The 24,790-nt window shown below is 47.2% G+C and overlaps 1 pseudogene; it reads left to right on the top strand.

Moving 5' to 3' along the window:
- The first annotated feature begins 2,856 nt into the window (after positions 1–2,856).
- LOC119350293 lies at positions 2,857–23,007 on the top strand (annotated as a pseudogene).
- Positions 23,008–24,790: the final 1,783 nt, after the last annotated feature.

Here is a 24,790-nt window from a genome sequence, read left to right as displayed (position 1 = left end):
TTAAATGTGCATTGATTACAAAAATTAAATAAATCAACAGGAGAAGACCGCTATTTTACCACATTTATTGATCAAATACCAGATATATTTTTGTTACGTTGATGGTTATTATGTACTTTATCAAATACTTATTTATCACGAAAGTCAAGAGAAAACTATTGTTATTGTTATTATTTAATGGTGGCTTATAGAATGGTGCACTTGTGTTTATGTAACACATTTGTGACATTTTATAAATGTATGACTATTGACTGCAATAGAATTCCTTGAAAATGTTACATAGGTGTTCATGGATGATTTTTCTGTTCCTAAAACCATGTTAGATAATTTCCTATGCAATCTTAACAACATTTTGCAACAATTTGAGGATAGTAATCTTGTGTTGAATTGGAAAAGGTACCACTTCATGACAAACATAGCCCCTCATAGTTCAAATACTAAAAGAGAGAGGAAATATTCAAGAATTAGTCACCAACCGGAAAAGCAAACAAAACTTCAATTAGCTATGAAGTTTTTTTAAAAAGAAACACTAATCAGTTCTAACTTAACAAGTCAAGTTGGATAGGAATACATAACCACATATAGTAGGCTTAATTTGCGGTTATTGAACTGTGTTGTGGTGTGATTATTTTATAATTCGCCGCGGAAAATAGCTACGAAACTATAGATAAGTTTGTTAGCCAAATAGTAAAACCGTCTGAATGAGTTGGATTACCATAATCGATCGTGAAACACTATAAGTGATGCATATCTCCAATGTCGAAGCATAAAACAGAGCATGCATGTATTACAGACATCCTCTACCAACAGTTGAATTAAAGCCATGATTAAATAAATACTATTGATTTTTTTGCTTTTTTCTTTCAAATGAACCAATAATAATTCTGATGAAAAAATAATCACAGTTTGTTATAGAATTTACTTCGACATCATATAGATTTATTATGGGAAATGTTTATATTTTTTATCTATAAACTTGGTCAAACTTTACGAAGTTTGACTTCAGTCAAACCTAATAAGCATAGTAAATAAAAAGGAGCATTACAACCATCCTCTACCAACAGTTGAATTAAAGCCAGAATTAAATAAATACTATTGCTTTCATTAGTTTTTTCTTTCAAATTAACCAATAATAATTCCGATGAAAATTGATCACAGTTTGCTATCAAAGTTGCAAGACTACCATTGCTTCAAGAAAGCTATTGCAACTCATATCCGATCCATAGTGTCAATTCACATGTACTTTATCAAATACTTATTTATCACGAAAGTCAAGAGAAAACTATTGTTATTGTTATTATTTAATGGTGGCTTATAGAATGGTGCACTTGTGTTTATGTAACACATTTGTGACATTTTATAAATGTATGACTATTGACTGCAATAGAATTCCTTGAAAATGTTACATAGGTGTTCATGGATGATTTTTTTGTTCCTAAAACCATGTTAGATAATTTCCTATGCAATCTTAACAACATTTTGCAACAATTTGAGGATAGTAATCTTGTGTTGAATTGGAAAAGGTACCACTTCATGACAAACATAGCCCCTCATAGTTCAAATACTAAAAGAGAGAGGAAATATTCAAGAATTAGTCACCAACCGGAAAAGCAAACAAAACTTCAATTAGCTATGAAGTTTTTTAAAAAAGAAACACTAATCAGTTCTAACTTAACAAGTCAAGTTGGATAGGAATACATAACCACATATAGTAGGCTTAATTTGCGGTTATTGAACTGTGTTGTGGTGTGATTATTTTATAATTCGCCGCGGAAAATAGCTACGAAACTATAGATAAGTTTGTTAGCCAAATAGTAAAACCGTCTAAATGAGCTGGATTACCATAATCGATCGTGAAACATTATAAGTGATGCATATCTCCAATGTCGAAGCATAAAACAGAGCATGCATGTATTACAGACATCCTCTACCAACAGTTGAATTAAAGCCATGATTAAATAAATACTATTGATTTTTTTGCTTTTTCTTTCAAATGAACCAATAATAATTCTGATGAAAAAATAATCACAGTTTGTTATAGAATTTACTTCGACATCATATAGATTTATTATGGGAAATGTTTATATTTTTTATCTATAAACTTGGTCAAACTTTACGAAGTTTGACTTCAGTCAAACCTAATAAGCATAGTAAATAAAAAGGAGCATTACAACCATCCTCTACCAACAGTTGAATTAAAGCCAGAATTAAATAAATACTATTGCTTTCATTAGTTTTTTCTTTCAAATTAACCAATAATAATTCCGATGAAAATTGATCACAGTTTGCTATCAAAGTTGCAAGACTACCATTGCTTCAAGAAAGCTATTGCAACTCATATCCGATCCATAGTGTCAATTCACATGGATATTCTCTTCTTTGTCCTGTAGCACCTCCACCAACCTAGTACAAGGCGCTGTACCTTTTTTATATACAAAAAATAAGGCTAAAATCAGGAGAGAAAGAGTCACAACGAAACCTGTATATAGTTTTAAGATGAGAAGCCTTCCTGTTTACACATAGAGAAAGGCTGATTTGGTGAACCCTGCCAATCGCCGATGTGGTCAGCACTCGGCCAGAACAGATGAATTGTCCTCTTGATCAAGCTCGCCGTCTTCGTCTGCTCTCGGCCAGATGCCATTTTTTGTCTGATGTTACTTCTTTGTTTGCTCCTTTTTTTTTTTGCGCGGTACTCCTTTGTTTGCTCTTGGCCGTTAGCTCATATGGAATATCCTCCTCGTACCTCGTACTCCTGTATATATATCTCTCCTCCGGCGGCCCGGCAATGCAGATCATCAGAGCCGACAGTAATTACGACACTAGCTAGCAAGCAAGCGAGCGAGCTATACTCTAGTCATGGCAACGACGGCGGTGACGGTGGAGGAGGTGATGAGGGCGCAGCGGGCGGAGGGCCCGGCGACGGTGCTGGCCATCGGCACGGCGACGCCAGACAACTGCGTGTCCCAGGCGGACTACGCGGACTACTACTTCCGTGTCACCAAGAGCGAGCACCTCATCGACCTCAAGAAGAAGTTCAAGCGGATGTGTAAGTAGTACTCTCTCCGTAAACTAATATAAGAGCATTTACAATACTAAAGTAGTGCTCTAAACATTTTTATATTAATTTACAAAGAGAATATATTTTATTGGTATATAAGTATGTTCTTCACCAATGCATGCAAAACGGCTACCACCCTCACTACTCTCTTAGCGGTCAAACACACGCAATGCATGTGATCCCGAGAAATGGATGCTTTTGACATGTATTAACGATGAGTTGTGCAGGCGATAACTCGATGATCCGGAAGAAGTCCATGCACTTGACTGTAACGCCCCGATCTGGTTGAGGGGGACCAGAGTAGGCTGGATCGGATCGAGAGAGGGGAGGGGGAGAAGCTTGGAGAAGGGGATGAGCAGAGGAGAGGGTAGGTGAGGGAATTAGTTCATTTCTTTCAGCATACTGATACACGCCCCTGTCCAAAGCTTAAGTACCCACGCACGCCAACTGGCCTGGGCCCTATGCGGCAACAGGTGGGACCACACATGCTTACACTTGGCATGCCAACTGGCAGTCACACGGTGGTATGCAACACCGGTGTGACATTCTCCCCGCCTTGAGAAACGGCCCCTTCTTCGGAGTTACTGTCTTCCCAGATTGGTGACTGTGGATAGCGACGTCGAAGAACTTCATAGTCTTCCCAGGTTGTCGACGGAGGAGTTGTGTTCCATGCCACCTGCACCTGAACCACTGGTGCGTCTCCTCTCTTCATCATCCTCCGATCCAAAATCTGAACTGGGTTAGAGTCCACTGCTGATAAGTCGACGGTCGCAGGCAGTTCGGAGAACACTGGTGTATAATTGGGTGTGAACGGCTTCAGCTGGGACACATGGAACACAGGGTGAATGCGACTGTCGGGCGACAGCTCCAGCTTGTATGCCGAGGGACCAATTTTGGCGCTGATGGTGAATGGTCCGAAGAACTTGAACGTCAGCTTGGCGCACGGGCGGCTGGCCACCGATTTCTGCACATAGGGTTGCAGTTTCAGCAGTACTTGCTCCCCAACCTGAAAGACGCGCTCAGTGCGATTTCTGTCTGCAAACTTTTTGTACTTCTGTTGCGCCCGAGTCAACTGTGCCTGCAAGTTTTCCTTGTGCAGTGCCCAATCCCACTGCTCCCCTTCCGGCAATGATGCTTGTGTTGCCGGCCATGTTGCCATGCTGCCCTCGTTGGCATCCACCCCATACAGGGCCTTGAACGGAGAGCAACCCAGAGAAGAGTGGAAAGAGGAGTTGTACCAGAATTCTGCAGAGGGCAGCCAGCGACACCATTGCGTGGGAGTGTCGTGAACAGCGCAGCGCAAGTACATCTCCATGCACTGGTTCACGCGCTCGCTTTGTCCGTCCGTCTGGGGGTGATAGGCAGTGGAGTAGAGGAGCTTGGTGCCCGCGCTGGCTAGCAGTTCCCGCCAAAGCATGCTGGTGAACACTTTGTCGCGGTCGGAGACGATGGAGGAGGGGATGCCGTGCAGCTTGACGATGTTGTCCCAGAACACTCTTGCCACTCGTGTCGCCGTGAATGGGTGTCGCAGGGGCACAAAGTGTGCAAGCTTGGTGAAGCGGTCGACAACCACCATGATCGTGTCATACCCTTCGGACTTGGGCAAGCCCTCGACGAAGTCCATTGTCAGATCACGCCACGGGGCTGTCGGAATGGGCAGGGGTGCCAACTTGCCCGCTGGTTTATGCAATTCATGCTTCGCCTGTTGACAAATCTGGCACTGCCGCACATAATCTTCAACATCATGTTTCAAACCCTTCCACTCAAACAGCTTCTTGACTCGGTGGTAAGTTGCTGTCGAGCCAGAATGGCCCCCCACGGCACTGTCATGCAGAGCGCTGATCAGTTTGGTGCGCAGGGCTGTGTTTGCGCCGATCCACAGCCGCCCGCGACGGCGAATGACTCCACGGTACAGCTCGTACTCCTCATCGTCCGGACTGTGCAGCGCGAGCTGCTGAATCTTTTCCTGGGCATCTGGATCCGTGGCATACGAATTGGCCACTTCCTGAATCCATGTTGGCTGGCAGAGGGACAGAGCATTGGCGTTGTAGTGACTGCCCACGCGAGAGAGAGCATCCGCCGCGCTGTTGTCGACGCCCTTCTTGTACTGGAACTTGAATTGGAGGCCGACCAATTTGGACATGGCGCGGCGCTGGACATCGGTCACCAGATGCTGGTCCCCAAGCGTGCATAAGCTTTTGTGGTCCGTGACAATGGTGAACGGCCCGCGTTGCAGGTAAGAGCGCCATTTGTCCATGGCCATCATGACGGCCAAGAACTCTTTCACTGGTGGAAAAAGGGCCTTTGGTCGCGGTTCGCAACTGCCATTAGTCGCGGTTGCGCAACCGCGACCGAACGGGCGCGACTAAAGGCTCCACCCTTTAGTCGCGGTTGCTTAAGAACCGCGACTAAAGGCCCGTCCACGTGGGCGCCAGGTGGCCGTCGGGGCGGAGGACCTTTAGTCACGGTTCTTCTGGCCAACCGCGACTAAAGGCCGCCGCAGGTTTAGGGTTTTAGCCCCCCCCCTTAAACCTGTTTTCTGTTTAATTTGTATTATTTTATTTCTTTTGTGCTTTATTTTGAAGGAGTTTCACATATTCTACGGTACTACATACATGCATATGAATGTACAATTTCAAACAAATTTGAAATTAGAACCAAAAAGAATTCAAGAGGAATATACAATATATATTCAATATCATCGGATGACCATATACAATTTTGAACAAGTTTCCATACATAATTTAATGCATATAAAGTTCTACGTCCTCGTAATGGTGTTCTCCTTCAGGATGGAGGACTTCCCTCCTGAACCATCCAGCTAGTTCCTATTGAAGTGGTCGGAAGCGAGCTTCTGGACTAAGCATCATCCGGAGGTTATTCCTCTGAGCATTGATATCACTCGGAACCCGCTCAGAGGTGTATCTCCGGATCATCTCACAGACATAGTATGCACATAGATTGGTCCCCGCTGGCTGAATATCCTCACCATTCTTAGCCTTTGCCCTTTTGAATTCTAGCTCTTTTTTGAATTCATCGACCTTTGTATCTACGAACCGTCTCCAAACCCTACGAGGCAAAGAAAATTAAATGAACAAGAGAGTTATTAGTTACTTGATATTAGGAAATGAACGAAATAGGCCGATCGATATAGAGCGCAAATGAATGAAAATAATTACTTCTGCAGCATTCTTCTCATGTCGACCCAAAGCTTTGGATCCTTATTCAGAGAGTCGTGGACGAGACATTCTGAGGTGTCAACTTTAATTACTAGCAGAATCCAGTGGAACTTGCGGACACGATACATGCACAGTACGTCATGCATAACTCATCGATTAGCCGGCCACATACCATGCATTGAGTAAACAAAAGAGAATGTGCTCAAGACAGAAACACTCACCCAAAATGGTAAGGAAATAGAATATCACTTTTGAGTTCCTGCTTTGTAAGAAACTGCCACAGGTCTGCCTCCATGTCGGCGGGGTGATGCTCCAACACATATCCATTAACGATGTGTGGATCAATGAACCCAACATCATGGATGTTCCTTACTCTGCATTCCTTAATCTTCATTCTGCATGTATAATAGCGGATGCAACAATATAGTTAGGACATATATATAGTGCAGGCAATATGAACGAGATGGGGTAGAAATAAATCACTTACAGAACGTAGCAACTGATGATAGATTTGTCGAGCTCGCGCAGATTGAAAAGCTGGAACAATTCACTCAGATGAATTTGTACATAGTAATGTTTGAAGTGATGCTCATATCTAACTTCCGCATAAATATATTCTTTGGCGTTTTTATTTTTTATGTAACCCTTGTACCATTTCAGCAGACCTTTCATTTGTGGAGGTAGATCCTGTTCCTGCGCAGGCTCGACGAGAGGCCCATTCTTCACATATGTAATTACTACCTCCTTCACTGGCGCCTCATCAAGGCCTAACAGTTCACGAAGAGTAATACCTAAGTTGGCCGCTTGTTCTCTGACACTCGTTACAGTCAATCCATGTGCTGCCGCAGCTGCTATGATATCGGGGTCATCCGGACCGGCGGCTTTCACTATAAGCGGGGCAATCGATTGTTTACTTTGTTCCCCGAGCTGGGCAACTCGTTTCCCGCTTTTTTTACTTTCTAATTCCGTTTTCTCGGCCTCCTCCAAGGCTTTGTTCTCCTGGTTCTCCGCCCGCTCTTTCTTCTCCTTCAACATGAGTGCCTGCCTACGAAGTTCATGTGCATAGTCGTCAGGCAGATTCTTCGCGGCTTGGGACGGTGTGCTCAAAAATGACTTAGCCCACTTCTTTTGCTCATCAGAAAATACTGGCTTGGGCTCGGGCTCTCTTTTCTTCTTGCAGTCCGCCTTCCATTTCTCATGATCAGCAGCCGCGACCGCGGCAGTTTCCTCGGCACTACGTTCCCAAGGCCTTGTGGGGAGAGGCTTCAATGATGGCTCCGGTACCTTTGTGGTCTTAGGTACATAAGGGTCCGGGTTAATAATCCAGGACTGCTTCTGCTTCTTTGCCGGAGGTGGATTGGGGGGCGGCGTCTGATCACCCGCTGGATGAGGACTGGGGGGCGGCGTCTGATCACCCGCCGGACGTTGTGGACTGGGGGGCGTCGGCTGACGTGACGGAGGTGTAGGTGAACCGCCACCACCGTAGGGGGGTGGACTTGTTGTCCTTGGCGCCTCGCCTGGAAACTTGATAAACTTCTTTTGCCATAGAATGAAATGGTGCTTGACATCTCCAAGTCTTTTCTCCCCTTCAGGTGTAGCAATGTCAATCTCCAGGTCCTCAAACCCTTGGACTATGTCCTCCACCGTGACACAAGCATAGCCATCTTGAATGGGGGTGTTGTGGTGGAGTGCTCCAGGTAAACATGGTAAAGCACTGCCGATGGCTACCTTCATGGACATGTTCCCGATAGGATAATACAGATGACATTCTTTCATCTCCTTTATATCGTCCACGGGGTAGCGAGGAGGCTCCGGTGCAGTAATTTCGACCACCAGAGGCTCCGGTGCAGTAATTTCGACCACCAGAGGCTCCGGTGCAGTAATTTCGATCGTCGGTGCATCTGCACCAGCCGGTGGGGCCTCCGTGGAAGCCACACTGCTTCTCCGCTGCTGGCTTCTGAGATTCGCTGGATGATCTTCATGCTGCGCCCGAGCTGCATCTCGTTCGGCTACTAGTACACTCACGGTTTTCTTCATCACATCCATTTCCGATGCCAACCGTGCCACAACATCTGCTTCCCGATCCATCTTTCTCTTCCGGCTTCTGTAACCGTACGGGTCATCGTTCTGGGGGAACCCTATTTTCCACGGAATGTGCCCCATGCCTCGTACACGTCCTCCGTGTTCAGGATTCCCGAGGGCTTTTGTCAGCGCGTCGTTCTCTCTGTTGAACTTGATCTTCCCCTCTTGAGCATCTCTCATTGCGTCAATAAGGGCTTGGGTGGGTTTAATTATTTTGCCCCGGTAAACACAGTCCCCTGTCTCCGGGTTCAGCGTTCCCCCATGCCCGTACCACCAGCTTTTGGCCCTTGGGTCCCATCCCTCCGTACCTGGACGGATTCCTCGCGCCCTCAGCTCGTTCTCCATCTTCTCCCACCTAGGCTCCCAAAGGCGATACCCTCCTGGCCCCATAATATGATTGTACTCCTTCTTAGCCGCATTTTCCTTATTTTTTTTCGATATTTGAATGAACTGCTCCGATTTCTTTTGCTTCACAAATTCTGGCCAATCATGTTTCAGTTTCTCATATTGTCCTTTGAAATCCGGAGTCTTGTTCTGCTTGACAAAGTCATGGGCTAGATTTTGCTTGAATTTCCGGAATGCGTCGGCCATCTTATGAAGAGCGAACTGTTTGACTAGCCTCCTCCTCTCCTTGTTTTCCTCAATCTTGTTACCCTCCTCATCGAATTTGTTGTATTCCGGAGGTAGAACGAAATGTTCCATAAGCTTCTTGAAGCAATCTTTTTTTGTTCTCTTATCGACAAAAGTGAAACCATCAATTCGTGCCTTCTTTGGCTCATTCCACTCCTAGACGGTGATCGAGACGTTGTCTCTAACAATGGCTCCGCATTGGCTGACAAACTTGGTGGCGTTCTTGCGGGGCTCCAGCGGCCTGCCGGTTGCACTGTCGACAACCTCGATGGTGCATGTTTCTCCTTGTTTCATCGTCTTGGTTGCGCCACGCTTTGACGACGTACTCGATTGTTTCGACGATCCGGCCGAGGGCTAAAATAAGAAAGAGTCGCGCGCGTTAGTACACACATATTTATTCAAATCAGTTAGTTTGTATCACCAGAGGCTCAATGTATATATATACCTCGGCGCCGGAGGTGGTTGCTACTTCCATTTGAAGATCGTCGTTTATCGACGTTTGTTCGGCATCATCTTGCTGATGGCGCCCTTCATCTTCACCGTCAAGGTTCAGATAAGAAGAGATATCATCTTCTTCTTCTCCGGTCGGCACATATAGAATATCGCCGTTTATGATGCCGAACATATGTGCTTCACCGTCCGGATCATAGTTGTCCATAATCGGGTCAGCTCTATCGTCCGCCATTATGTCAGTCCTGAAAACATGTAGTAAAAACAAATTAATTAAGTGAAGAAGGGGGGCGGTGGCGGTGGCGGTGGCGAAAGGGCGGTGGCAAAAGGAGGGGGCGAGGAAGGGGTGGGAGAGGGTGTCGCGGTAGAGCGCGAGACGGGGCGGCAGACGACGGCGTCACGGAGAGGGGAGGCGAGGACAACACATTTATAACCCTCGCCGTCCCCTCTCGATCCCTAAAAAAACACCCACGATAAGCAAACATATTATAATCTTCTGACATGTCTGTCTTGTCCTCCACTCCCACGATGTTTCTTTTCCCTGAAAGAACAATGTGGCGCTTTGGATCATCGCATGATGTACTGATCGTTTTCTTATCTTTCCGTTTCCTCGGTTTGCTACTCATGTCCTTCACATAGAAAACCTGAGCGACATCTTTCGCTAGGACGAATGGTTCGTCAAGGTAACCAAGATTGTTGAAATCCACCATTGTCATTCCGTATTGCTGGTCCACCTTTACCCCACCTCCTGTTAGCTTGAACCATTTGCACCGGAACAAAGGGACCTTAAAGGAGGGTCCATAGTCAAGTTCCCATATCTCCTCTATGTAACCATAATATGTGACCTTTTGCCCATTCTCGGTTGCTGCATCAAAGCGGACACCACTGTTTTGGTTGGTGCTCTTTTTATCTTGGGAGATCGTGTAAAATGTATTCCCATTTATCTCGTACCCTTGGAAAGTCGTTATAGTCGAAGATGGTGTCTTGGCCAACATGTACAGCTGATCTACAACATCATTGTCATTCATTAAATGTTTTCTCAACCAACTGCCGAAAGTCTCCATGTGGGCCTTCCTAATCCAGGATTCAGGCTTCCCCGGGTTGTCCGAGCGTAAAATATTCTTGTGTTTCTCAAAGTATGGAGCCACCAAGCTGGAATTGGTCAGTACAGTGTGGTGTGCTTCAGTCAGAGAATGGCCGTCCATACATGTCGTTGATTTCCTTCCGATCGTGCCTTTTCCACTTAGTCTCCCCTCGTGCCGCGATCGAGGAAGACCAATCGGCTTAAGGTCAGGAACAAAGTCAACACAAAACTCAATTACCTCCTCATTTCCATAGCCCTTGGCGATGCTTCCTTCTGGCCTAGCACGGTTACGAACATATTTCTTTAATACTCCCATGTACCTCTCGAAGGGGAACATATTGTGTAGAAATACAGGACCGAGAATGAAAATCTCTTCGACTAGGTGAACCAAGAGGTGCGTCATAATATTGAAGAAGGATGGCGGGAACACCAACTCGAAATTGACAAGACATTGGATCACATCGTTCTGTAACCGTGGTAGATCTTCTGGATTGATTACCTTCTGAGAGATTGCATTGAGGAATGCACATAGCTTCACAATGGCTACTCGAACATTTTCCGGCAGGAGCCCCCTCAAAGCAATCGGAAGCAATTGCGTCATAATCACGTGGCAGTCGTGAGACTTCAGGTTTTGGAACTTTTTCTCCGCCATGTTTATTATTCCCTTTATATTGGACGAGAATCCAGACGGGACCTTCATACTGCTCAGGCATTCAAAAAAGATGACCTTCTCTTCTTTGGTCAGAGCGTAGCTGGCACGACCTTGAAACCATTCCGGATGCCGGTCATCAGGGTCTTTCAAACGTTGCTGGTCCTGCCGTGCTTCCTTTGTATCATTTGTCTTCCCATACACGCCCAAGAAGCTTAGGAGGTTCACGCAAATATTCTTCGTGACGTGCATCACGTCGATTGCAGAGCGGACTTCTAGGACTTTCCAATATTCTAGCTCCCAGAATATAGATTTCTTCTTCCACATGGCTGCGTGCCCGTCAGCTCCCTTCGGAACTGATTGTCCGCCAGGACCCTTTCCAAAGATGACTTTCAAATCCTTGACCATATCAAATACCTCAGCACCAGTGCGTTCCGCAGGCTTCGGCCGGTGATCTGCCTTGCCGTTGTAATGCTTGCCTTTCTTTCTTACTGGATGAATTTTCGGAAGAAATCGACGATGCCCAAGGTACACGTTCTTCTTACAATTTGGCAAATGTACACTTTCAGTCTCATGTAAGCAGTGCGTGCATGCATTGTATCCCTTATTTGACAGTCCCGAAAGGTTACTAAGAGCAGGCCAATCATTGATGGTTACGAAAAGCAACGCTCGTAGGTTAAATTCCTCTTTTTTGTGCTCATCCCACACACGGACACCAGGTCTGCCCCACAGCTGTAAAAGTTCATCAACTAATGGCCTTAGGTACACATCGATGTCGTTGCCGGGTTGCTTCGGACCTTGGATGAGCACTGGCATCATAATGAACTTCCGCTTCATGCACAACCAAGGAGGAAGGTTGTAGATGCATAGAGTCACGGGCCAGGTGCTATGGCTGGAGCTCTGCTCGCCAAAAGGATTCATGCCATCTGTACTTAGACCAAATCTTATGTTCCTTGCGTCAGCCGCAAAATCTTTGAACTCTCTGTCGATCTTTCTCCATTGCGTTCCATCTGCAGTGTGTCTCAACTCCCCGTCCGACTTACGGTCCTCTTTGTGCCATCGCAACAACTTGGCATGCTCTTTGTTCCTGAACAGATGTTTCAACCGTGGTATTATAGGAGCATACCACATCACCTTGGCGGGAACCCTCTTCCTGGGTTTCCCGCCCTCAACATCGTCACCAGGGTCATCGCCTCTGATCTTATAACGCAATGCAGTGCATACCAGGCATTCATTCAAATTCTCGTATTCACCGCGGTAGAGGATGCAGTCGTTGATGCATGCATGTATCTTCAGAACCTCTAAACCTAGAGGGCAGACAACCTTCTTTGCTTCGTACGTACTGGCGGGCAACTCGTTATTCTTTGGAAACATATTCTTCAACATTTTCAGCAAGTTTTCAAATGCCGAGTCAGCTACACCTGCCTGTGCCTTCCATTTCAGCAAATCCAGTGTGCAGCCCAGCTTTTTCAGACCATCATCGCATCCAGGGTACAACGACTTTCTGTGATCCTCTAACATGCGATCCAAATTCTCCCTCTCCTTTTCAGTTTCGCAGTGTCTCCGTGCATCAGCAATGGTCCGACCAAGATCATCAACGGTCTCATCACGTGCCTCTTCTTCACCTTCACCTTCACCTTCCCCTTCACCTTCCCCTTCACCTGCCCCTTCACCTTCCCCTTCACCTTCAGCATCCTCCATGAAAGTATCACCGAAATGAGCAAGATAGCTTTCATCGATGAAATCATCCCCTTCTTCATCTTCTTCCATTATAACCCCTCTTTCTCCATGCTTGGTCCAACAATTATAGCTTGGCATGAAACCGTGCCGAAGCAGGTGCAGGTGAACTTCTCTTGAGGAAGAGTAACCCTTCTGATTCTTACAGTCAACACATGGACAGATAACAAAACCCTTCTGCTTGTTCGCATTAGCCACTACGAGGAAATCTTTCAAACCCGTAGTGAACTCGCGGGAGAGTCGGTTACCGTACATCCATTGTCGATTCATCTGCATTATTATAATATAAAATATATAATTAACCATCATGCATTTGTTAAAGTAACTAGCTATAAACAATAGAAATTAAACAATGAACAACACACATGCATATTTTATCAATGACACACATGCATGAAAGGTTCAAGTTGCTAACCGCGATCGAGGAGGAACCTCAAGTGTGGCTCCAACACTTCATATCATGTTTGTTTCACGCTGTTGGGCATTTCATCAAACACCTTGTGTGCATAAGAGGAACCAAAAGCAAACCTACACCCCCTTGTGAAGAGAAGTGGCACCAAATGGCTAAGTGAGTGCGCTGAACTGGTATATATAGGGGAGGAGCTTTAGTCGCGGTTGGCCAGGCCAACCGCGACTAGAGGCCTTTGGGCACCTTTAGTCGCGGTTGGCCAGGCCAACCGCGACTAAAGCCCCTCACGTGCACCAGTTGGCCACCGAGCGCCCTGGCCCAAGCCTTTGGTCGCGGTTCGTCTGCCGAACCGCGACTAAAGACTTCATTAGTCGCGGTTCCTACAGTTTCGCGACTAATGGGGCTGGACGGAAGCCTCTTTTTCTACCAGTGTTTCTCGTAGGTGGAGAGCTTCTGGTTCTTCACGCCCAACGCCTTGCTGTAGTATGCGATGGGGTGACCGTCTTGGACGAGCACGGCACCGATGCCGGTGTCGCAGGCGTCAGTTTCGATGGAGAATGGCTTGTCGAAGTCGGGAAGGGCGAGCACCGGCGTGGTCACCATCGCCTTCTTGAGCGTGTCGAACGCGAGCTGCGCCGACTCGGGCCATGCAAAGCCTTTCTTGGTGAGCTGCTGGGTTAGCGGCTTGGCAATGATCCCGTAGTGGGGGACGAACTTGCGGTAATAGCCGGTGAGCCCCAGAAAGCCACGGAGCTCGGTGGCGTTGGTTGGAGTAGGCCACTGCGCCATGGCGTCTGTCTTCTCATAATCAGTCGCGACGCCCTGCTTGGAGATGACGTGACCCAGATAATCAATGTGATCTTGCGCGAACGAGCACTTGGACATCTTGGCATATAGCTGGTGCTCGCGGAGCACGTTGAGGACGATGCGGAGATGTTCCAAGTGGTCCTCGAGTGTCTCACTGAAAACAAGGATGTCGTCAAGAAAAATGATGACAAACTTACGGGTATACTTGGCGAAGATAGCGTTCATCAGGCATTGGAACGTGGCCGGAGCATTTGTCAACCCGAATGGCATGACTCTGAATTGGAAATGGCCGTGGTGAGTTTTGAATGCTGTCTTGTGTTCATCCTGTTCGCGCATGCGAATTTGATGGTAGCCTGCGCGCAGGTCAAGCTTGGAGAAGAAAGCCGCTCCGGCAAGTTCATCGAGTAGCTCGTCGACGACGGGCAAGGGAAACTTGTTCTTCACAGTCACGTCATTGAGATGCCTGTAATCCACGCAGAATAGCCAGGTGCCATCCTTCTTCTTCACAAGCAAAACTGGCGCCGCGTATGGACTGACCGAGTGCGTGATCACACCGGCGTCGAGCATTTCTTTGACCTGCCGCTCAATCTCGTCCTTTTGCAATGGAGAGTAGCGGTAGGGCCGTGTGTTTGTTGGCTGGGCTCCATCTTCCAATGTGACCGCGTGATCATACTGCCTGTGAGGAGGCAAGCCGGTGGGTGCGGTGAACACGTCGCTAAATTCTTCCAGGAGATCGTTGATGGGCGTCTGCGAGGGCTTGCGTGGTCTTGGTTTGGGGGGCTGCATCTCGACCATGGCCATTGCCCAGATATCATTGCCGGCGATCAACTTGCATAGTTCTGGCGGTTGCACCACTGCGAGAGTGGGTGTCGACTTTGGACGAACACCTTGTAGCTTGACTGTCTCGCCCTCGTGCAGGAAGGAGATGAATTTCTCCTGCCAGTGGCAAGTCATTGGGCTGTTCTTCTCCAACCAGTCCATGCCTAGGATTCCATCGTATGCGCCTGTGTCGAGCTCGTACATCGGCGTCGAGAACGTGTGGCCCTGCATCCACCACTGGAGCTCCGAAACTTGGCGCGAGCAGGTTAGTCGGTCGCCGTTGGCCACCCGCACATCCAATGTGGCGATCTCTTGCGTTGTCGCCCCAACGCGCTCGACAAACGACTTGTTGACGAAGCTGTGGGTGCTCCCAGAGTCCAGTAGAAGGAGCATAACTTGGTTACCCACAAGCGCGCGGAGACGGATTGTGCTTGGCGCTTCCGAGCCATCCAGGGCGTGCGCTGATATTGTGCAACACTCTGGAGGGGGTGCTTCTTATTGGGGATGCATCGAGCAGGTCGAGTGCGTGCACGGTGTCGTCGGTGAGCAGCTCCCCGTATGCGCCCACTTGGATGGTGAGGAGCTGGGCCTGCGTGTTACAGCGGTGATCACGAGTGTACCGGTCTCCGCACTTGAAGCAGAGTCCGTTGGCGCGCCGGAACTCCTTGAGTTGTCGTTCGCGGGCGTAGTCGTCGGGCTGTTGGCGGGGCGTGGCCGGCGGCCGGGCGGGCACCGGTGGTGGTGGGCGGCCCTGCGGCTGCGGCCGTGGACGCGCCCTGGGTGTGTTCAGCTCCTCCTCTTGAATGCGTGCGAGAATGGACGCACGCGTGATGCTGTTGGGCGCCTGCAGCCGAACTGCTGCGCGCAACTCGTCCTTGAGGCCCAGCAAAAATTGAGTGATGAAGAATTTGTTGCTGAGAGATGGGTCGAGTGCCAGGAGATGATACATGTATGTATCGAACTCCTTGCGATACTCGCTGACCGTGCCAATCTGACGGAGCTGCAACAATTTGTGCATCTCCATCTCAAATTCATCGACCCCGAACTCCTCTTGAATCGCAGCGCAGAACGCATTCCAACCGAGGCCGCCATGTGTTTGGCGAAATGCCTGAAGCCAGTGAGCCGCTTGCCCTTCAATGTATAGTGTCGCCGTGGTCACCCAACTCGCGGGCGGCACATGGTAGAGGTCGAAATACGCCCGGCAGCGGTCGAGCCAGAGGTAAGGCGCGCTGCCATCGAAGCGAGGGAAGTCGTGCTTCGGCGGCTTGACGTAGTGGTCACCGTGGTGCTGCTGCTGGTGGTGCGCCTCGCCGATCTGGTGGTACTGCTGGTGCTGGGATTGGACGCCGGGTTGTGGTGCTGTGGCCAACAGGGGCGGGCGCTGGTCTGAGAGGCGCGGAGACGGCGGCGGCCCATGTTGGTGCTGTGGCGCCGGGGCCTGGGGCCGCGGAGGTGGTGGTGGTGGTGGATGGAGCACGGTCGGGGAGTGCGATTCCGACGGTGAGGGCGATCTCTCCAGCGCCTTGCGAGTCTCGTCGACATCTGCCTGCGTGAGATCGACTTGCTTGGCGAGGGAGCGCAGATCTTGCGAGACTTGGGTGTTGAAGGCGATCTGCGCCTCGAGCCGCTTGTCGCTGTCGACCTTCTGTTCGTCGAGGCGCGCGAGAACCGTCTCCATCATGGCCTTGAGGCTGGTGGTGTTGTCGTCCATGGCCGCCAGCAACTGCCGGGTCTGGACGGAGGGCTTGGACGGTGCCGTCTCGCACCCCTGCTAGATCGAACCCCGCCGGGGATTTTGCGTGATCTCACCGGAGCAAGTCACACCCGAGGCGGTGGATGTTACCGACCCAAATCAGGAGGCAGCAGCGAAAAAAATTTGGGGCAGGATCGGAGGCTCTGATTACCAACTGTAACGCCCCGATCTGGTTGAGGGGGACCAGAGTAGGCTGGATCGGATCGAGAGAGGGGAGGGGGAGAAGCTTGGAGAAGGGGATGAGCAGAGGAGAGGGTAGGTGAGGGAATTAGTTCATTTCTTTCAGCATACTGATACACGCCCCTGTCCAAAGCTTAAGTACCCACGCACGCCAACTGGCCCGAGCCCTATGCGGCAACAGGTGGGACCACACATGCTTACACTTGGCATGCCAACTGGCAGTCACACGGTGGTATGCAGCACCGGGGTGACATTGACCGAAGAGATCATTCAGGAGAACCCAAGCATTGCCTCGTTCATGGCGCCCTCGTTGGACGTGCGCCAGGACATCTTGGTTGCTGAGATCCCGAAGCTCGGCAAGGCGGCGGCGCAGAAGGCGATCAAAGAGTGGGGCCAGCCAAAGTCCAAGATCACCCACCTCGTGTTCTGCACCACCTCCGGCGTGGACATGCCGGGCGCCGACTACCAGCCGGTCAAGCTGCTTGGCCTCCGGCTGTCTGTGAGGCGCGTCATGCTGTACCAGCAGGGCTGCTACGCGGGAGGCACGGTGCTGCGCGTGGCCAAGGACCTGGCGGAGAACAACCGTGGCGCGCGTGTCCTCGTCGTCTGCTCGGAGATCATCGCCATGTGCTTCCGAGGCCCCTCGGAAGCCCACATTGACTCGCTGATCGGCCAGGCGCTCTTCGGAGACGGAGCCGCCGCGGTGATCGTCGGTGCCGACCCCGACGTTCCCATGGAGCGGCCGTTGTTCCAGCTGGTGTCGGCAAGCCAGACCATAGTGTCCGGCACGGATGGCTTCATCGAAGGCCAGCTCCTTCCAGCTCCACAAGGACGTGCCCCTGGCCATCTCGAAGAACATAGAGAGCGCACTGGTAGTCGCCTTCGCGCCGCTGGGCATCAACGACTGGAACTCCATCTTCTGGGTGGCTCACCCTGGTGGGCCGGCGATCCTAGACATGGTGGAGGCGGAGGCCAATCTCGACAAGAAGCGGATGCATGCCACCCGGCACGTCCTCTCCGAGTACGGCAACATGTCCAGTGCGTGCGTCCTCTTCATTTTGGACGAGATGCATAAGCGCTCGGCCGAGGAAGGCCACGCCACCACTGGGGAGGGCTTGGATTGGGGCGTGCTCTTCGGAAGAAAATGCTATGGGACAGGGCCTCATAGTGTCCCTCATGGGGCCCCTCCTCAGATTTTGACACGTCATCAATGGCACACATCTTAAAGCGAGCCTAATTCCCTAATTAGTTTGTACGTACATCAACTAGATATTGCGCAGTATTTGTACGATACAGTATCAATCGGATCGATACTTTCCATCTAACGAAAGAGAACGAACACGGCGATCTTCTCGCTGGCTCGCCGCTGCATCAGACCTCGGCGCCATCGCGCCTTATCCCATGGCGACCCCTCCATGCGCTGGTGACGACGACCCTCACGGAAACGGCGGCGCCGTCGTGAGCTCTCCCTGCGCCGGTGACGCGGACGTGCTCGTCGTCCCTCGCGGAACCAACAACAACAGCCACATAATGATGTCCACCGTCTCCACCACAAACCTGCCAGCATCCAACTCGTTCAGTGACTTGGAGGTGCATACGGAAGCGCGAGCTGCTTCCTTTTCGTCGTCCCGGCCGCCGCTCGAGACTTCAGACGTTGACCTTGTCGCTGACACACGGCCCGCCGGTGGTAACAAGATGACTGTTTTTTTGACGGGTTCCATGTTCACTGCATCCTCCATGATGCAATCTGAAGCTTCAATGCCATCAGCTTCTACTCCAATTTCACATGTACATAATTGATGTCTAAACTATTGCCTCTTGATGACGAAATTAGATAAAGTTTAATTTTTGTATGATTGTACCGCAGGAGAAGGATGTAAATGCTAAATCCATCATTGCCACCGCCTCCACACAAGCCGTCAGTGGTGGCGAGATGACTGTTGCTTCGACGGATTCCATGTTTGCTGCAACCTTTATGCAATCAGAAGCTTCAAATAGTGAACACATACAACATTTCGCAATGCCATCAGCTTCTACTACAATAACACAGGTATATAGTTGATGTGTGAACTATTGCCTGTGCATGACAAAATGATATGAATTTAAATTTGTGTATGAATGTACGTACTGCAGGAGGAGGATGTAAATGATAAATCCATACCTACAGTTGGAATGGCATTTAAGTCTGAGGATGAGGCATATGATTTTTATAACCAATATGCTCGTAAAGTTGGCTTCAGCATTCGAAAGAGCCACACGAAGTTGAGACGAGATGGAACACTTTATCAGAAACATTTGGTTTGCAGCAAACAAGGTGAACGAGAAACTCATTCATCGCATGACACCAAGAAAGAAAATGCCACCACAAGGTGTGATTGTGATGCCCGTGTTCAGCTTAGTATTTCTCGTGATGGCGTTTGGAATGTGCAAAAGGTTATTCTTGAGCACAACCATGATTTGGCAAGTCCAGATAAGAGGCACATGTTGAGGTCGCAACGTCGTATTGCGGCGTCTGATAAACTTATGATTGGTGAGATGCGTGAAGTCGGAATAAAGCCAGCCGAAGTGTATGGTTTTTTCAAGCAGTGGTATAAAGGACCCCATAATGTACCTTTCTTGCGGATGGATTCCAATAACCACATTGGTCGTGAGCGCAGGAAGTATCTGGAAGTTAATGATGCACAAACATTGCTGGAATTCCTAAAGAACAAGCAGTTAAATGATCCTTCTTTTTTTTATGCTATACAATTATATGAAGAGGATTGCCGGATAGCTAATTTCTTTTGGGCAGATGGTCAAGCTATCATGGACTATGATTGCTTTGGTGATGTTTTGTCCTTTGACACAACATTTCAGACAAACAAGTTTGAAATGCCTTTTGCACCACTACTTGGAACAAATCATCATAAGCAGACCATTCTTTTTGGAGCTGCGTTGCTATGTGATAAAACCACAGATTCATTTATCTGGCTCTTCAACACATTCTTAACCGCCATGTCTGGCAAGGCACCCGCAACAATATTCACCGATCAGTGTGCTGCCATGGCGAAAGCAATCAGGATTGTTCTCCCAAATACAAAGCACCGTCTCTGTTTGTGGCACATTTATCAAAATGCTCCTAAGCATCTTAGCCATGTAATTTCAGACCATCCTAAGTTCCTTGCTGATTTTAAGAGATGTGTCTATGAGGAAAGGTCAGTGGCATACTTTGAAATGAAGTGGCAAGAATTGTTGACTGCTTACAACCTTCAGGATAACACATGGTTACAACAACTATATGATCTGCGTGAGAAGTGGGCTACTGTCTACCGCCGTGATTCCTTTTGCGCCAACATGACTTCAACTCAAAGGAGCGAAGGTATGAACAATGTGTTTAAGAAAAGATTTTGTAAGAGACTTTGCCTTTCAGAACTCCTAGTAGAATATGATAAGTGTGCCGCTAGCCTTCGGGAAAATGAACTCGACGAGGACTATAGATCACGTCAGTCTAAACCGGTCACCTGCATTAGAAACTTACCTATGTTGAAGACTGCTGCTGAATCGTATACAAGAAGCCTTTATTCTGAATTTGAGGAGCAGTTTAAGCAGCAATTTTCTGCCAAGTGTCAGTTAGTATCCACTGAGGGGACAGTCAAAACTTACATGGTGTCACCTATGAAATATGAGGATGAGGCACTGGTTGTCTTCAATTCTGAGGATGTCACCATTTCATGTTCTTGCAGAAGGTTTGAATCCATAGGTACGAAAAAACATTTTGGCATTTTAGTAGTTTACATCATAGTTGTCATTAAATCTGTACTAAAGTATGAATTATGGATAGGTATTCTGTGCAAGCATGCTCTGCGAGTGTTGAACATCAACGAGGTTTTCACTTTGCCATCTCAATGTATACTACACCGATGGACGAAATATGCAAAGAGAGGATTTTCGACAAAGACCATCAAAAGTGAGAAGGAATCTTTGCAGACACGTGTGGCACGTATAGCTCGGAAAGCAACATCTACTGCAATGAAGTGCTCAGTTTCAGAAGAACTACTTACAAAATTGGAGGAAGCTATAGATAAATTAGATCTGGAGGCAGATGATTTACTAAGCGAAAAAAGGCATGCCAAACATGAGAATATTCCTCAGAATACTAATGAGCATGCTTCCAACAATATACCTCAAAATACTCAAGACATATTAACAGGTAAAATATCATTCAAAGTCCCTGAAGCGATAAAAGGTCCAAAGGGAAAAAGATTGAAAGGTCCACTTGAAAAGGCAAAACCAAAGAAGTCGAAGACCACCCAAAAGAAAGGTACTACAACCACATTTATTCTTACTTTTGACCTCTGGTTTTTGAATTGACATTAATGTATTGCACATTCATATGTATGAGCAGGAGGAGGTAAAAAGAAAGTAAAAAAAAATGATCGGGCTGAAGAAGGACATGAAAAATCAATTGTAAGACAACTTACGCAATGTTCATTTATGTCTTCTAAAAATAAATTTGTGGTAAGCAGTTTCCTACTTACTTACACACAGGGATTTGGAAACGAAGTAACAACATATGATTTTGCTGCAGAAGGTCCTCAACAGTATACTGTAAGACAAATTGCTTTCTTGAACATATTTCAGGCAATTTAATTGTACCCCAAAATCTCTAAACATTTGTCGTTTTATTATGAAGCAGGGATATTCGGAGGCAGGCCCAAGTTCTAATACTGCAATACCAATCTTTGCAAATAATATGTTCAACACGGAATCTTCGACTATGTTTATTCCGTTGATCCCTGGAGGATATACAGAACTTTTGCTACAAGCTGATCAAGCTTCGGAGGTGCTGCAAACTTCAAGAAGATTAGATTTTTGATGAAGTGAACCCTTCCTTACGCATCAAAGAAGTAGGATAGCAGCAGCAACAGTATATTTTATTTCTTCTTGTCGACAGAGACCAATATATCAAGTTTCGTTTGAGACAGAAATAATAAATGTAATGATGCACTCTCATGAGTGAGATTATTTTCCCCGATTAATTATCAGATCTTTCACACTTGAATACCATTTATTTTTGCCAGAATTTAATTTGTATTCATTCATCAGTCTTTATTTTCCCCACCCTTTTCTTTCCCATTGCACTTATGAATGTAGTAGAGCTATCTAGACTGATGATCCTGATCAGCATCACCGCTATATCTTTCATTTCAGTTCTTGGTCCTGGTCGACATCACAATTAGCTTTCATTTCTGCTCTAGCTACTGTGTTACACAATACAGCGTCGGTTGTAATCGTGTTTCTATTAAAGGTCCATCACCAACAGAAGGTCTGAAACTTACAACAACATGTACTGATAAATAACCCTCTCAACGTACCCAAAGTTTATCATGTATCAATAAATATCAGAAAGTTGTCGTTGGAATTCCAATTGTTTGGCCAATGCCAACATTCAGTCTTAAGATGCCACATACTACTGACAGAATTTGAAGAAGATCAACATCAATTTTAATGTGATAAAATATCTGAATGTTTATAATCACAACGCATAGATACTGTGATCACAGAACTCTGAATGTTTTTGTCTAATGATCTCTGAATGTTCACATCTCCAAATGTCAGAATGACTAGAAATCTGCAAGGTCGCCATGGGGAGATGGCTGGCTTGCCGCCGACTCCGGCGTTGCCGTGTTGGCAGGTTTGTGGTGGAGACGGTGGACATCATTATGTGGCTATTGCTGTTGGTTCCGCGAGGGACGACGAGCACGTCCGCGTCGCCGACGGAGGGAGAGCTCACGACGGCGCCGCCGTTTCCGTGAGGGTCGTCGTCACCAGCGCATGGAGGGGTCGCCATGAGATACGGCGCGATGGCGCCGAGGTCTGATGCAGCGGCGAGCCAGCGAGAAGATCGCCGTGTTCGTTCTCTTTCGTTAGATGGAAAGTATCGATCCGATTGATACTGTATCGTACAAATACTGCGCAATATCTAGTTGATGTACGTACAAACTAATTAGGGAATTAGGCTCGCTTTAAGATGTGTGCCATTGATGACGTGTCAAAATCTGAGGAGGGGCCCCAGGAGGGACACTATGAGGCCCTGTCCCATAGCATTTTCTTCCGTGCTCTTCGGCTTCGGCCCTGGCCTCACCATCGAGACCGTCGTGCTCCACAGCGTCCCCATCACCGGCCCATGAGGACAGTGTCGACCAACAAGGCCCATCATTGGGATAGTTTGTCTATCACGGATTTGACCGCTTCAGTTTTCTTTCCTCGCTTTGGCATAATTAACTTTGGTCTTAAATGACTTTTCTATTTGTCGGTGTGTTTTTATGTGTGTTGATGTTTTTTTTGCGTTTATGTGTGTTGATGTTGATTGTGTGCTTCCTAGCTATGCAGAGGTCGGGTATATATTTATTGTGTTTGTATCTACTTGATGCTTCACGGGTCAATAAAATTTATCCTTTGTCCAAAAACAACATGTCCGAATTACAACTGTACAGTTTCATGTTAAGTGTGTGATTGTGGTTTTAAAAAACGGAAGCATGTAATCCTAAGTCGATCGAGAATTAACAATTTTTAGCTCGATGCATGCCTTAGACTACCTATAGTAGGAGTAACATAGATAGTAACATCACACTTATCTAGACAAAATAGATGATGTGTCATGTAATTAATGAAGAAAGATATGCATGTGGTAACATAACTAGTTACTGTAACATCACACATATCAAGAAAAAATGAGTCTATAACCCACATCTTTTTCCTTAATTAAAATACCCCGGGGCTCCTCTCCCCTTGATTCCCCTCTAGAGACAATCTGCTAAATCGATTAAGCTTTTTAATTATTAGCTATGGGTACCTTTTGCAAAGATTACGTTCAAATGCCTCCGTGACGACACGTATGAGGCAACACATGTGCACCACTCCACTTGTCGTCATCAAAGAGTTTCGGTGGACAAATCTAGGATGTGTGGGTGTTTTATATAATACATATTTTTTATATTCAAATTTCAATCTGAAATATCTTTCGATCCAAGCATCCAAAATTTATGATTTTTTTTCATTATTGCATCCACCACATCAGTATCATAGAAACTAGATCCAAGTTGATAGGTTTCGATGAACTTTTTTCGATGCAGCTTCTACTCCCCATGATAATGTACTTATACTTCCCACGTAGTGTCCTAGTACTCCTCTTGGTAGTGCATTTGTACTCACCCACGTGTAGTGCACCTATGATGCCGCTTGCATGCCCCTTTCTCCCCACACGCGGAGGGTACCCATATGTGTTAAGTCCTCCTATAAAAATGCATTGAACCACACCGATGTAGTGCAATCATGCAATTCCGGCGACGAACCATGCAATCATAAATACACCACCACAACCAAAAGACAGACGGCGAGTAGGTTCAGTTGGACCGCGGCAACAAAGACATGAAAAGATCATCCACATTCATGCGCTTAGCCAGGAGCATCGGGTTACAAACTGTGAGTAGTACTACCTCCGTCTAGGTGAATAAGTCATTCGCGTAGTTCTAGGTCATCGATTTGAGCAATTAAATATGTGTTATATGTTATGAAAAGTACATCACTAGATTTCTACAAGGATGTAGTTTCTATATATATATTTTTTGTCACATATAATACATATTTAGATAGTTAAATCGTCAACCTAGAACTACGCGAATGACTTATTCACCGAGACGGAGGTAGTAACACTCTTGACGCTCTCCACTAAATTAAACCACCCAGGCATCTACCCATGATGGGGCATCCCAAATGCGTGACACTAGTTAGGTTCCCTTCTCTCGCTATGATGCACAAATTCTAGAACCTGCGTGGGTGCGTGGGCAAACAACAATGCCCAAACCACACATCGTCTCAAACCCGCACTCCCTCTGTTTACAAACACACGATATTCCAACTACGTGCAGACTAAAATGAGCGAATACACATAAACATAACGAAATATGTCTG

This window comes from Triticum dicoccoides, chromosome 1A (genome assembly GCF_002162155.2).
Source record: "Triticum dicoccoides isolate Atlit2015 ecotype Zavitan chromosome 1A, WEW_v2.0, whole genome shotgun sequence".
Taxonomy (NCBI): Eukaryota; Viridiplantae; Streptophyta; class Magnoliopsida; order Poales; family Poaceae; genus Triticum; species Triticum dicoccoides.
Note: the sequence above shows the minus strand (reverse complement) of the source record. Positions and strands in the feature narration are given on the sequence as shown.